The sequence below is a fragment of the Syzygium oleosum genome, unplaced genomic scaffold, assembly GCF_021117445.2.
Source record: "Syzygium oleosum isolate NSW1041296 unplaced genomic scaffold, Sole_v2.1 Sole_v2.09, whole genome shotgun sequence".
Classification (NCBI taxonomy): domain Eukaryota; kingdom Viridiplantae; phylum Streptophyta; class Magnoliopsida; order Myrtales; family Myrtaceae; genus Syzygium; species Syzygium oleosum.
Window position 1 is genome coordinate 12,325,226 of NW_026607493.1, and position 14,206 is coordinate 12,339,431.

The 14,206-nt window shown below is 42.8% G+C and overlaps 1 long non-coding RNA gene across 1 annotated transcript; it reads right to left on the minus strand.

Moving 5' to 3' along the window:
- Positions 1-6,847: 6,847 nt before the first annotated feature.
- On the minus strand, positions 6,848-11,734 carry LOC130138980 (uncharacterized). Its single transcript, XR_008817225.1, has 4 exons — positions 11,717-11,734; positions 11,523-11,649; positions 11,360-11,426; positions 6,848-6,978 (listed from the first exon to the last, which is right to left on the minus strand). It is a non-coding gene; the product is annotated as an uncharacterized LOC130138980 (long non-coding RNA).
- Between the last annotated feature and the right edge of the window lie 2,472 nt (positions 11,735-14,206).

Sequence of the window (14,206 nt, forward strand, 5' to 3'; positions counted from 1 at the left end):
TTTATAAAAATATATTTTTTAAAAAAATCAAAATTATTTTTATTTTTATTTTTTTTTCTCTTTTTATTATTGTTTATTTTTTTCTTTATTTTTGGTCGGTGGCCGGCCACGGTGACGACCGGCGACCACCCACAAGGGAGGGACGACCTTGTCGGAATCGGGCGAGCTCGGCCTTACCGACCTTGGGTGAGGCTGAGCTCACCTGATTTCGGCGAGTCCGAGGCCTCGCCGACCTGTGGCGAGGCTCCCGCCCAGCCGATTTGGCGAGACTCGAGTTCGCCAGCCTCGGGCAAGCTCGGCCTCGTCGGATCTGGCGAGGTGGAGCCTCGCCCAAGGCTAGTTTGGCTCAACTTGTCGGATTTGGGTGAGCTCGTCCTCGCCTGTGGTCGGTCGCCGGCCTTTGCCATGGCCGGCCACCGGCCAAAAATAAAGGAAACAGAAAAAATAAAAAATAATTAAAAATTCGTTTTTAAAAAAAAAAAAAAAAATTATTAAAATGCATGCATGAAGTAAAATAAAATCAGATTTTATATACCAAACGTCGGAAAATATTTTCTAATTCATTTTCAAGTTTCAGCCAAACACTAGAAATTTTTTTATTTTCTTGGAAAATGACTTCATGGAAAATATTTTATAAAAATGTTGCATTTTTCACAAAACAAACAGAACCTCAATTTTAAAAAAAATTTATAAAAATTGTTCACTAGCTTTGTATTGTATGAAAATATTTTAGTAGTATAATTTTTAAAAAGAGTCGTAAGAAACAAGTTTTTCTATATTTAGTTAAATATATAAGTATTTTACTAATATGGATCGGGTCGGGTATGGGTTGGGTACGAGTCAGGATATTTATATTACAAATAAATTGATCATAAACAGGTTAATCAGTAAATTTGGGTCGGACCATTTATGACCCGACCCAAATCCGACCTGACCTACCCGTTTAACAGGTCTACCTGCGACTTACTTTTTTCTATTGCTCTTGCAGGCGACATGATCGGCCCTCACCTCCATTTAAGGTCGCGATCCGCCGTTTCCCATTCCGTCCAATTTTGTGAATTGATTTGTATTTTTGTCTGCGGGCTCAATTTCATTTGATTCTTACATTTCCTGTGACCGAATAGGTTTTTTTTTATTTCTCTTGCGAGTGACCTTCCGATTCTCACATTTCCTGTGATTGAATCATTTCAATCATAAGGTTTGATTCTCACCTCAGACCGAATAATGTTTTTTCAATCTAGAGAAGGTTTTTTTCTTGTTTTCTCGGTGTTAACTGATTTTCTTCTTCGTTTCTCACATTTCCTGCCACCGATTCATCTCCCACGACTTACTTTTTTCTATTTCTCTTGCATGCGACGTGGTCAGCCCTCGCCTCCGTTCGATGTTGCGATCCGCTGTTTTCCATTCCGTTTAATTTCGTGAATTGATTTGCATTTTTTTCTTTGGGCTCGGTTTCATTTGATTCTTATGTTTCCCGTAACCGAATAGGTTTTTTCTATTTCTCCTGCGGGTGACCTTCCGATTATCACGTTTCCTATGATCGAATCATTTCAATTGTAAGGTTAGATTCTCACCTCGGACGGAATAAAGTTTTTTCAATCAGGAGAAGGTTTTTCTTCTTGTTTTCTTGGTGTGAATTGATTTTCTTCTTCGTTTCTCGCATTTCCTGCCACCGAATCATCTCCTGCGACTTAGCGTCTGTTTAGTAACGTTTCTGTTTCTTTGTTTTTCTGTTCTTTTGTTCCCCGGAACAGAAAAAGAACATAAATTCGTTTAGCAAAAAAAATCTGTTCTTTTGTTTCTGGAACAAAAAAGTGTTCCTGAAATAGATTTGGAACAGAAACAAGAAGCAAAAAAAATCTGCTTCTTGTTTCTGGAACAAGAGAAAAGAAACGATTTTTTTTCTGGAATCCTCCAAAAACAAGAAACAATCCATCGGCCACAACCCGCCCACCGCCGCCTCTTGCCATCCTTTACTGCCACCTACCGCCCGCCTTCCGCCTCTGCCCGCCGGCCAACGCTCGCCGGCCGCCTCCCGCCCACCGGCCAATGCTCGCCGGCCGCCTCCCGTCCGCTGGCCGCCTCTTGTCGTCGACCACTGTCCTCCACCGCTCGACGCTTGTCACCACCTGCCACCGGCCGCCGTCCTCCACCGCTGGCCGTTGTGCTCCATCGCCCGACGTCGGCCGCCTCCCGGCGTGGGCCGCCTCCCCCCGCCAACCACCCGACGTCGGCGATTACCCACCACCGGTCTCCGTCCTCCATTGCCGCCGGCCACCCACCACCGGCCACCATCCTCCGCCGCCGGCCATTGTACTCCACTGCCCGACGCTGGCCACCACCCGGCGCTGGCTACCCTCGGCCGCCGGCCACCTCCCGCCCCTGGCCACCCGACGCCGGTGGTCACCCACCATCGGCCGCCATCCTTTGCCACCGGCCGCCGTGCTCCATCGACCGACGATGGCCACCCTCCGCCGCCAGCCACCTCCCGCCGCCGCCGCCCGACGCCACGGTGCTCCGCCGCTAACCGCCATGCTCCACTGCCTCCGGCCGCCATCCTCTGCCGCTGCCGACCACCGTCCTCCGCCCCCCACTGCCACCCGCCGTCCTCCGCCGGTAGTCCAGAAGGGAGAAACTCGTCCATGGAGTAGAAATGGATTATTCGCGCCCTAAACGCGTTTCTATTCTTTTTCTATTCTAGGAATAGAAATTTTGTGCAGTTACTAAACGCTATTTTTTGCTCAGAAACTATTCCAAGAAATAGAAATAGAAAAAACTATTTCTGATCAGAAATTATTTCTAGGAACAGAAACGTTGCTATGCAGACCTTTACTTTTTTCTATTTCTCTTGCAAGCGACGTGGTTGGCCCTTGCCTCCGTTCGAGGTCGCGATATGCTGTTTCCCATTTTGTTCAATTTCATTAATTGATTTGCATTTTTGTTTTCGGGCTCGGTTTCATTTGATTCTTACATTTCCTGCGACTGAAGAGGTATTTTCTATTTCTCTTGCGGGAGATCTTCTGATTCTCACATTTCCTACTACCGAATCATTTCAATCATAAGGTTCGATTCTCACCTCGGACTGAACAAGGTTTTTTCAATCAGGAGAAAGTTTTTCTACTTGTTTACTTGATGTGAACTAATTTTCTTCTTCGTTTCTCACATTTCCTGCCACCGAATCATCTCCTACGGCTTACTTTTTTCTATTTCTCTTGCAGGTGACATGGTCGACCCTCGCCTCCATCCGAAGTCTCGATCCGCTATTTCCCATTCCATTCAATTTCATGAATTGATTTCCATTTTTGTCTTCGGGCTCGCTTTGATTCTCACATTTCCTCGATCGAATAGGTTTTTTCTATTTCTCTTGCGGTCGACCTTCCAATTCTCACATTTCCTGCGACCTAATCATTTAAATCATAAGGTTTTTTGAATTCTCACCTAAGACCGAATAATGTTTTTTCAATCAGGAGAAGGTTTTTCTTCTTGTTTTCTTGGTGTGAACTGATTTTCTTCTTGTTTCGCGTCATTGATCATTGTAGGTCTTGGAATGGGCAAACCTACTTCTTTGGAGAAGAAGTGCTTAGAGGCTTCGTACTGGGCAAATCTGTCTTGCATTTGATTGAATAAGTTTTGAGTGGCTGTAAGTGAGGACGTGTATGGCATTTGTTTCTACACTAGTGCTTTCCCATTATCTTCGCACAAGACACGACGCCGATAGTCACATGATTTCAAAGATCTGATTCCTGATCTAATTTTCATCTTTCAACAGTAGTGTTATTCTGATAGGGACATTGACATAAATAGCTTGGTTTAGGGAGAAACAGAGTACATGAGAGTTAAAAAGCATGTGATTCTATTCCAATTCTGTAACTCTTCAAGCTGAGAATTTTAGACATGTAATCACATTTGGAAATTCACATATTGGGTACTACAAGTTCTTAACTAGCTTTGCTTGCAGGTAGACAATATTTACAAGGAACTTGAGACGAAGCTTAGAATGGAAACTATTGAAGTTGGCGAGGTACTCCATGTAACATCTCGTTTACTTGAATCAAATGACTCATTTATCACCTGTTCACACAGTTCCTTTCTATACTTTGGTTACCAGGACACTGTGAAGATGTTAAAGAGTCTTCAGGTGTGATCGTTGTCTTCAAATCCTGTGTTTCACTTTCCTCTATGATTGAGCATGTCTTTCATGTTTATTTGTGCTGTTGGAAATATGCTTAACAAAGTCCACCATTCGACAAGTTGCTGTGGTAATATGTGCACATAGCTGGTCTAATAGGACTATTTTCTAAGCAACACTTCAGTAGATCAATTTCATTTTTCATGACAAATAATTCGGTCGTAAAGAGAGAAGGATCTAAAAAAAAATTCTTTGTGGGGGCCAAATTTCATCAGTGGTTATTTTAGTAATTTGCATAGTATTCTTAATCTTAAAAAATATCATGACATTTCATATTATGTAGGTTATTTCCCTTATGACACGACTACATTTGTCATGATTCTAGATTTGTTTATGAAGCTGTATCGGTTTAATGGGGGAAAATCAAATGAAAACATATAGTATTCACTTAGTTGCATACTTTTGAGATACTTAGTAAGGGCAAAAGTTATTTATTCGGCGAATTGGTAATTTCAAATCCCAAGCACGGAAGAGACAGCACTAGGCTCAACAAGGTGTTTGGTCCTACTGCAACACAGAGTTTCTCTCTCACCCAAAAGCTAGCTCAAGGTCCTAATGCAACACAATATTTCCCCCTCACACCAAAAGCATCTCAAAAAGCATCCCACAATGTTTCTCCCTCACCCCAAAAGCAGCTAAAAAACAAGGTGTTTGGTCCTCCAACATGAGATTTCTCTAATCCAACTCACACATGCATCCTAACACCTCGACCATTAATTCAGTTTGTTTTGGACGGATATAATGTTTGTGTATTTGCCTATGGTCCTACTAGATCATTGCTTTAATGATGCAGATTGATAAGATCAAATTGGAAAAGAAGGTGGATGCGCTTGAGTGTCTACTAGAGGATTCGACGGAGGAGGCTGCTTCTGCAAATCAATATCGTAAATGGAAGAGAAAAGAAGAGGAGTAGCAAAGCTTTGTTGACTTTCAGGTCAATGCTTTGCAAGTCTGTTAGCCATCCTTCTATTGATATTTCGTTAAGTTGACAATGGACTCTTTCACAATGAGTACATTGGATTGTTAGGACTTGAGAGCAGTCGCAGAATTTATGAAAAATGAACTCTTGAAGAACATAAGATGACACTTAGGGGAACAAAGTGACTTGGGTATGGCTGCGCTTATAACTGCTATCGGCTGTTGAATCTTTCTCGTGTCACTTCCTCATGATCTCTAGATTCAAATTGATTATGAGTAAAATTGAAAGGGTTAGCAGCAGATGCTACTCAAAATTACCACAATAATTGAAAATTACTTGCGTTTATTTTGCTTTTTGTGTTTGATGATCATGACATATCAGAGTGTACCGTAGAATTAAACCGATCTTCTTAGGTCAAAGCACGAAAGAGAAGACAGTTGATGGTATTGGTGACACCCAAAAGCTAGCTCAAGGTCCTAATGCAACACAATGTTTCTCCCTCACCCCAAAAGGCTTTCCCTCACACTTATAAAGTGATGAGAATGTGACAAAAGCTTTCTCCCAGGGAGATTACCAAAGGGGAGCCTAAGTCCGAGCTTCTTGATACATATAGTTGGACTCACATTCACTCAAAAGTTTAAATTAATGAGTTATGGGCCAACAATGATATATTAACTGCTCTACACCACACTAATTCTCTGATGTGAGATTTCTCTAACATAACTTATACGTGCGACCTAACATCTCGACCATTAATTCGATCTGTTTTGGACGGATATAACGTTTGTGTATTTGCCTAGGGTCCTACTAGATTAGGAAAAACATATACGATGGTATGTCAGAATTTTTGTTTGCCTTTATAAAATTTGGACCGCTTTTTTATTTATTAAAAGACGTTGTTATGCTAATAACAGAGTGGATCTGGTGCATCATCAAGGGAGGATTGATGTGTCAATTATCGAGCCCTAAATGATCTTTTTCAAAATTGCACAAAGCATAAAACTGTTTCATATGAAGTTGCTGTGCAAATGGTTGAAATATATAAAGAGCAAGTTCGTGATTTACTAATCAAGTCGGCAAATCCATCTCAATCTTGAGAACTGGGGATATAGGCTCTCCTCCATCAGAGCTTCTCTCTCTATCCCTTTGGTGATAGCTCCTGCTCCAAGCCCTAACTTTCCCCATTTCCATCTTCAACCCACTATAATCCCTACCCCTTCAAAGTCTAACACCTATTTCTACTCTGACCCAGCCCTCTCTCTTGCCATTTCGTACAGCCTTCTTGTGCCCTAAACCGAGCTTGCCCTTTCCCGTTAATGGCACAAGCAAGTCTTGGGTAGCTCTTTGTTTGGTGAGGCCTGCTTCCAGGTGACCTCTCCGTCGTCTCCACTTCCACGTCAGAGTTATGGGGCCCTCCATTGTGGGTCAGGTTGCACTTACTCTTACACCACGACAAATCCCCTCAATTCTTCTCCTGTAAACCTTCACAACCATCGCTACTCATAACCCTGCCCCAGCTAACAAACCATCTCACCCTCCTTTCCACCTCTCTCTCCCCTAACTCTGGGATGTCAGATGCGACGTCATAATATGAAGCACCAGTCGTGTTTTTGCGAATTAGGAACCTCAGTGTTAGGCGCTTCAGCAGTTCTTGTCTCTGGCAGTGCTGTTACCCATAAACTCAAAGGCCGGAAATGGTAGTCTCAAGTGCTATGCCAGGTGTGGTCCATTCAGAGGGTTAGTCCTCCTTGGCTCCCAACAGTTGCGATGGAAAAAGAGGCAGTCTATGATGCTCGCTTGGCTGCCCTGTGTAAGGAACTGGGGGATCTATGGTCAGTTGATGACGTAGTAGTGCTAAAAGGCGACATCCCTGCAGAAAAATAGAGAGAATGTGAGCTGTCCTTGTATGGGAAGTTGTATTCGAAACCAAACGTGAATTTTCAAGTGTTCTTAAACACGATGAAGAGAGAATGGAAAATTGATATGTTAGAATGCGAGTTGATTGAGCCGGGGTTTTTCTCATTTTCGTTTTCGTCTCTAGAGGAAAAGCAAAGAGTGTGGGAATCTGGCCCGTGGTCATTCTCTAGCAACTTACTTGTTCTCCAACCAGGTGACCCGGATACTCTCGACCATTGTTACGAATTTACCCATTGCGCATTTTGGGTACACTTAGTAGGTATCCCCCGAGGGCGCTTATCAGAAGAAGTGATTCGGGAGGTGGCAGGAAAAATGGGCGAAGTTTTGGAGGTGAAGTTTGAATCGAAAGTGGGTGGCCCTCACAAAAGCTACAAAGCTAAGGTCCGCTTGGACCTCTTTAACCCGTTGAAAATGGGGACCATTGTAGACCTAGAGTATAAGAAACTTTGGGTGGATTTTAGATACGAAAGGCTCCCACATTTCTGCTACTCTTGTGGGCGAATAGGGCATTACGCTACCTACTGCAAAGATGTCCCTTTTGAGCATTCGGGTCTTAATGTAAACAAAAGGGGCAAGTTCGGGCAGTAGCTGAGATTGGAAGTTCGCGAACCTAGCCCATTTTGGAAGATATACTACGGGACTAACACTCCTGTGTCAGAGGAGGATGAGTTTATTCCGGAAACACCAAGGGAATTAATTACAAGGGAGAGGGATATGCCTAGTACTAAGGGTAAGGAAGTTGCAGGGTTACTGGGAGATAAGCCACATGTTGCAAATCCAAAAGAACGGTACTCACAAACTGTCGGAGATGGCAAAAAACAGCAAGATAACACTCAGCAAGACATCCAAATGTCCAGTATGGATGTGGCTATTAAGGGCAAATCCGTCAAGACCTCAAGAAAAGAGAAGATAGGTTTGAAATCCTTTAAGAAAGTTGCAGCAGTAAAGAAACAGAAAAAATTCAACCAGCATGGTCTGAGTGTGCTTCTCAACCAATCCTTTAACGAGGAGACGCTCCTTGATGCTCCGATCCATTTGGTGGATGAAAGGACAGAATGGGCTCTGGTGGCTAGCCCTAATAAGCCACCGGGGGTTATATGAAACTTTTGAGCTGGAATTGCCAGGGGCTGGGCAATCCCCTGACAGTCCAGCATCTTGGAGCTCTAGTGGCTCAAGAAAGGCCCGACTTAGTTTTCCTGATGGAAACTAAGAATAAAAGACCAGCAGTTGACAGAGTTAGAAGGCGTATTCAATTTCAATACTCAGAGATAGTGGACCCTATAGGGATAGCCGGCGGCTTGGCGGTGTTGTGGAACGATGGAGTGACAGTGGTAGTGGATTACAGTGCTAGTGAGTTTATTGATATATCGTGCAGAGACCAAGACAGTGGAACCCTAATGCGCATAACTTTCCTTCACGCCTCCACAAATTTTCAAGAAAGGATCCAGCTATGGAATCATATTTATTCTATATATTCAGGTAATAGCCTTCCATGGATTTGTGTGGGAGACTTCAATGAAATCCTGTACCATTGGGAAAAAATGGGAGGTATTGGTTCGGAGCATTACCGGTTAGTCGTGTTCCAGGAATTCCTAAACAGGTGCTCTCTTATGGATATTAAAAGTAAGGGCTGTGCATTTACTTGGGCGAATAACAGGGAAGGAGTAGCTCTAGTGCGGAAAAGGTTAGACATAGTCCTTTGCAACATTAACTGGAGAGTGCATTTCCCTAATGTGGAAGCTATCGCCTTACCGGCAATTGGCTCAGATCACAGCCCAATTATCTTGTCCCTCTCCCCTAGAATAACGAAGCGGAAAAAGGAATTCAAGTTCGAGGCATTTTTGCTGATGGAACCTGAGTGTAAGGAGTTGGTCAAGGTCAGTTGGGTCGGAAAGAAAGACAACTCAGTTGCTTTCGCGAGCAACCTAAAAAAGACCACTGAAGCTCTGGTACTGTGGAGTAAGAAGAAATTTTCCAATGCTTTCAACCAGATCGACCCTTTAAGGAGAAGACTTACAACCCTCACTAATTCGGGCATAGGTGAATCTAGTAGAGAAGAAATGCAGCACATTAAAGACCAAATTGAAATATTGTGGAGGCAAGAAGAGCTATATTGGGGTATGAGATCTCGTATAAACTGGATTAAGTGGGGCGATAAAAATACGAAATACTTCCACGTAGCTACAGTTCAGCACAGACAAAGGAACAAAATATCAGTGTTGAAAATGGATGATCTCTGGTGTCGTGATCCTAATCCGCTGAAACAACACATAACTGAATTTTATGAGTCCTTGTATGAATCGGTAGGCACCAAGAACTTCGAGCCGGTATTAGACCAATGCACCTTTCCAATCCTAGAGGGGATGAATGAGGCACTCATGGCACCGGTGTCATTAGAAGAGGTCAAACAAGCAACCTTTCAGCTAGGGGCAGCTAAGGCTCCGGGACCGGACGGGATGAATGGTCAATTTTATCATCATCATTGGGAGATCATCCAACATGACTTACTTCGGCTAGTTACCAACTTTTTCCAATCAGGTTTTTTTTATCCAGAGCTCAACAAAACACACATCGTTCTCATCCCTAAAGTGTCTAGCCCAGAAAGCATCACACAATTCCGACCCATTAGCCTGTGCAACTTCAGTTATAAGATCATATCGAAGGTAATGGCAAACCGCCTTAAGCCTTGGCTCCCGGACCTCATCGCAATAGAACAAAGCGCCTTTGTCTGTGGGAGGCAGATTCAAGACAACATCCTTATAGTCCAGGAGATCCTTCACCAACTGAGAATAAGGGAAAGAAAACAGAAGTTCCAGGCGATTCTCAAGCTAGACATGCAAAAAGCATATGATAGAGTGGAATGGGACTTCCTATGTGCCTGTATGCTGAAAATGGGGTTCTGTGAGGCATGGGTGTCTTTGGTGAAGCGGTGCATCTCTACCGTATCCTTTAGTGTCAAAGTAAATGGGGAGCCTTCAGAGTTTTTCCAGCCTTCCCGGGGAATTAGACAAGGAGATCCACTTTCCCCTTACCTATTCATAATCATGGCCAATGTGCTCTCTTTCCTTCTAACAAAGGCATTGCAGGATGGGAGTTTAAAAGGGATCAGAATGAACAGGAATTGCCCTACGCTGTCACACCTACTCTTTGCTGATGACGCCATATTTTTCCTGGATGGTACCATTGGGGAGTGCCAAAATCTGGCCAACATCTTAAATCAATATTGTTTTGCCTCAGGACAAGAAATCAATCTGAACAAATCTGGGATCTTCTTTAGTGCAGGCTGTCCTCAAAACCTCAAGAGGAATTTGGCGGCTGAACTAAGAGTACCAATTATGGAGAAAACCGGGAAATATCTTGGCATCCCATCAGACTGGGGTCAAACAAAAAAACAGATGTTTGCATGGATTCTAGCAAGGGTAAACATGAAGATGGAGGGCTGGAAGGAAAAATTACTATCCAAGGCGGGGAAGGAAATTTTGATCAAAACAGTGGTTCAAGCACTTCCCCAATATGCCATGTCGATCTTCAAAATCCCCATTTCAGTATGTAAGGCAATCGAGCAGAAAATAGCATCCTTCTGGTGGAAACAAAACTCTTCAAAATCGGGCATTCATTGGAAAAAGTGGGAAACACTAAAGAGAGGAAGATAGACGGAGGCTTAGGCTTCAGGGACCTAATTACCTTCAACAAGGCTATGCTAGGAAAGAATGCATGGAGGCTTGATCAAAATCCTTCTGCCCTATGGAGCTAGCTTCTAAAAGGACTCTACTTCCCCAATGGAAGCCTATGGAAAGCAAAAAAGGGCTCCCGGCCTTCGTGGGGGTGGCAAAGTCTTCTGATGGGAAGGGATGCTATAAGTTCAAAAGTCAAATGGCAGGTTGGGAATGGAGAAATCATCAATATTAGAGAGGATAATTGGCTGGAATGGGGTGTGATAGGGGGCCCAGCTAACTGAGAAGACCCCCAGAGAGTCGGCGACCTGATTGTTCACGGGACAAACATATGGAATGAAAGCAGGCTGCATGAGCTCTTCCAAGAGGAAATCGTGAAAGAAATTCTTGCAACCGGGATTATGCCAAACCCAGACACGGATAAACAGATATGGACTGGGAACACGACAGGGGAGTACACGGTAGGCAAGGGGTACACCAGACTTAGAGCAGCTACACCAACTAAAACAGAACAGGCATCATCATCATATCAACCGCCCCGATCCCTATGGAAAAAAATCTGGAAACTACACACTGAACCAAAGATCCGCTTCTTCCTGTGGAGCGCGTGTACAAATGCTCTACCCACATCAGATAATTTGCACAAAAGAAAGGCGCTACCTGACTCGTTTTGCCCAATTTGCCGAAAGTCCCCAGAAACTACGGAACACCTATTCATCCTGTGCGACTGGACAAAGGAAATTTGGTCTGATCCGAGGGTAAAGGTCGACGCTTCTCCATTAAAAGTCACAAGAATGGACAAGTGGGTGGATGAAACACTCACCAGAGCCTCAGAACCATCCTCTCGTGAGGGCCTCGCAGGTAGACTGTGGCTGATTTGGAAAGCGAGGAACGCCCTGGTATTTCAACAGAAAATCCTCAATCCGGGAACAATAGTAGATGATGCCTTCCTGCAGAGCAGAAATTATCGCATGCACAGCTCAAGTCAACCGAATTGCTGGTCGGAAAAGATCTCACCTGTACGGTGGACACCACCACCAACAGGGACGTGGTTTTTCAACGTCGACGGCTCTTGGATTGACGGCAAAACAGAGGGATCGGTGGCCGGCGTGTGTCGAGATCACAAGGGGCTTCTCATGGCCGGGTTTAAAGAGTGTGAGCTCACTCTCCTCCGGGAAATCGAAGCCACTGCGGTGAAGGAGGCACCGCTCCGGTCGCGGGATAGATCTGCGCAGATGGCAGATGGAAAAATAGCGTGTGAAGTGTGTATTCTGTCTGATAACACCTCCACTATTACTTACACTATGCAACCGACAAAAAGCCCGTGGGCTTTAAGAAGTCTGTTTGAAGAGTGTAATGTCCTTCTTGGGCCTTTACAAGGGGTCTCGTTGGCCCACTGTCCACGAGAAGCCAATCAAACCACAGACTAGATTGCCAAATCCCACCGGAAAGGGACCCTCTCTCCCAGTTGGATGTCTAGACCTTCCCGAACTCTATGGGATTTACTATGTATGGACTCTAGTCAATTCTGTTATTGTGGTCCGTCCTTTGAATGATATAAAATCAGTTTGTTTCAGACCAAAAAAAAAAAAGTTCGTGATTTACTTTCAAATGATGGACTTCATACAAGATATCCTTTCCATACGGTTTCTTTTTAGTTTTTCTATAATTTTTTTGTTTGGTATTCCCTAAATTTCATTAGCTATTGATAATTTCATATTATTAGTCCATGTCATATCTTGGACAATGTGTTTCTTTGCAGTTTGCACTCTTTATTTTTTTTTCTTTTCTGAAATAAAGAGTCACTAGTTTTTCTTTGACTCGCACACGCTTGGGATTTGTAATATTACCCAAACAAGTGGGTTAGCTGTGCCTGATGCAAGCAGGCATCCCGTCCAATCAACGTCAAATGTGCTAGAATTGATGAGGATGGGCTTAAGCAAGCGGGTTGTAAGTGCCATAGCTTTGAATGAAAGAAGCAGGAGATCTCATAGATTGTTCCCTTTTCGTTTTTAGCACCTCTGTATTTGCTTTATTAAAACTTGAATGTTATAATATTAATAATGTGATCCCATATTCGGTTTATTGTTATTAATATTAATTAATTTTATTAACGTTTTATTGAGCACATTAAGGTGCGTGATAACTATGGTGATTGTCCAATATCAAGAAAACTATCTTGATGGAAGAATTATCTGTAAGGATATGAATGGGGATATAAATAGGTCATTTAAGCAAACCCTCTTAATCTGATCTCTTATTAATATGATAAGAGACATATTTCTCCATTCATACCATTTCATTAATCTGATCTCTCATTACACCACCCTGGCCCAGGCAAGGGCTCGCCTGGCCGAGCCTTGCCCGTGGCGGGCGACGGCGACCCTCACTCAAGCGAGGCCAACCCGCCTAGCGATGGCTGGTGGCTGGTGGCTGGCAAAAGGAAAGAAAAAGGAAAATAGAAAAGAAAGAAAAAAGAAAAAAATTAGAAAAAATAATTAAAAATTGAAAAATAGCAAAATATTATTAAAAATTATTCAAGTCAACGCCGGGGGTGCCATATAGTCCGGCTAGTGTCTACGTCAGCAATATCCAATCAAAATTAGCAGGAATGACTGAATTGGTACTGGATCAAAAGGTTTATGACTAAATTGGCACAAATGTAATAGATTTATAACTTTTCTGACACTTATCCCTATATATAACTGGTAGTGGAATTGGAAATAACATATGGAGCGGTCTTAGTGGTGGTGGATGTGGAAAAAACGGGTATACCTTGTAAAGCTTGTGATTATGTGGGTTGGGCTTAGTCAATGGTTGCTGTTAGTTTAATACTGCGGCTATTTCAAAATTTGAATAGGACTTTGCTAGCATAATAGCCTTTGAGCTACTATAGGAATAATAATATGCTGCGAGCCATAAATTCTTAAAAAATTGGACCTCATAACAATTTATAATTATTTTTTATTTTTTTTTTGTTTTTTATGGCCAAGAACAGACTGTTATTCTCACAGTAAATTAAGGACAGTCGCCTAATCATTAACCTCTATCATCACCTTAAATTAACCTCCAAAATTTAAATAATTAATTCATCTAACTATTTCATAGAATTTGTCACGTACTAAAAAGCAGAGGGCAAAATGAAAATTGCCTCGTTTAGTTGGAAAGTAGTATGGAATCCTTTATGATGGTTTTCTTAAACTTTTCATTTTCCAAAAACTAAACATAGCAAGATTCATAATCTGGTGGGCAGGTGTAAGAAGAAGCTAATGCTGAAAAGGTCGGTGTATAGGAGTTTGCCCAATCGCTCTCTCCCTGCAGAAAGATAATTATCTAATCGGTGAATTTTGTCCGCAGTGACAACAAGAGAAACAAAGACATTCACTCTCTAGTTCTCCGGAAGTGCACCGTCAAATATCTACTGAGGACTAAAAATTCTTAATGCATATACTTGTGAATCCAAATAAGCTTTGGATAATAGTCTGGACAAAAAACAGGTCAATTTGT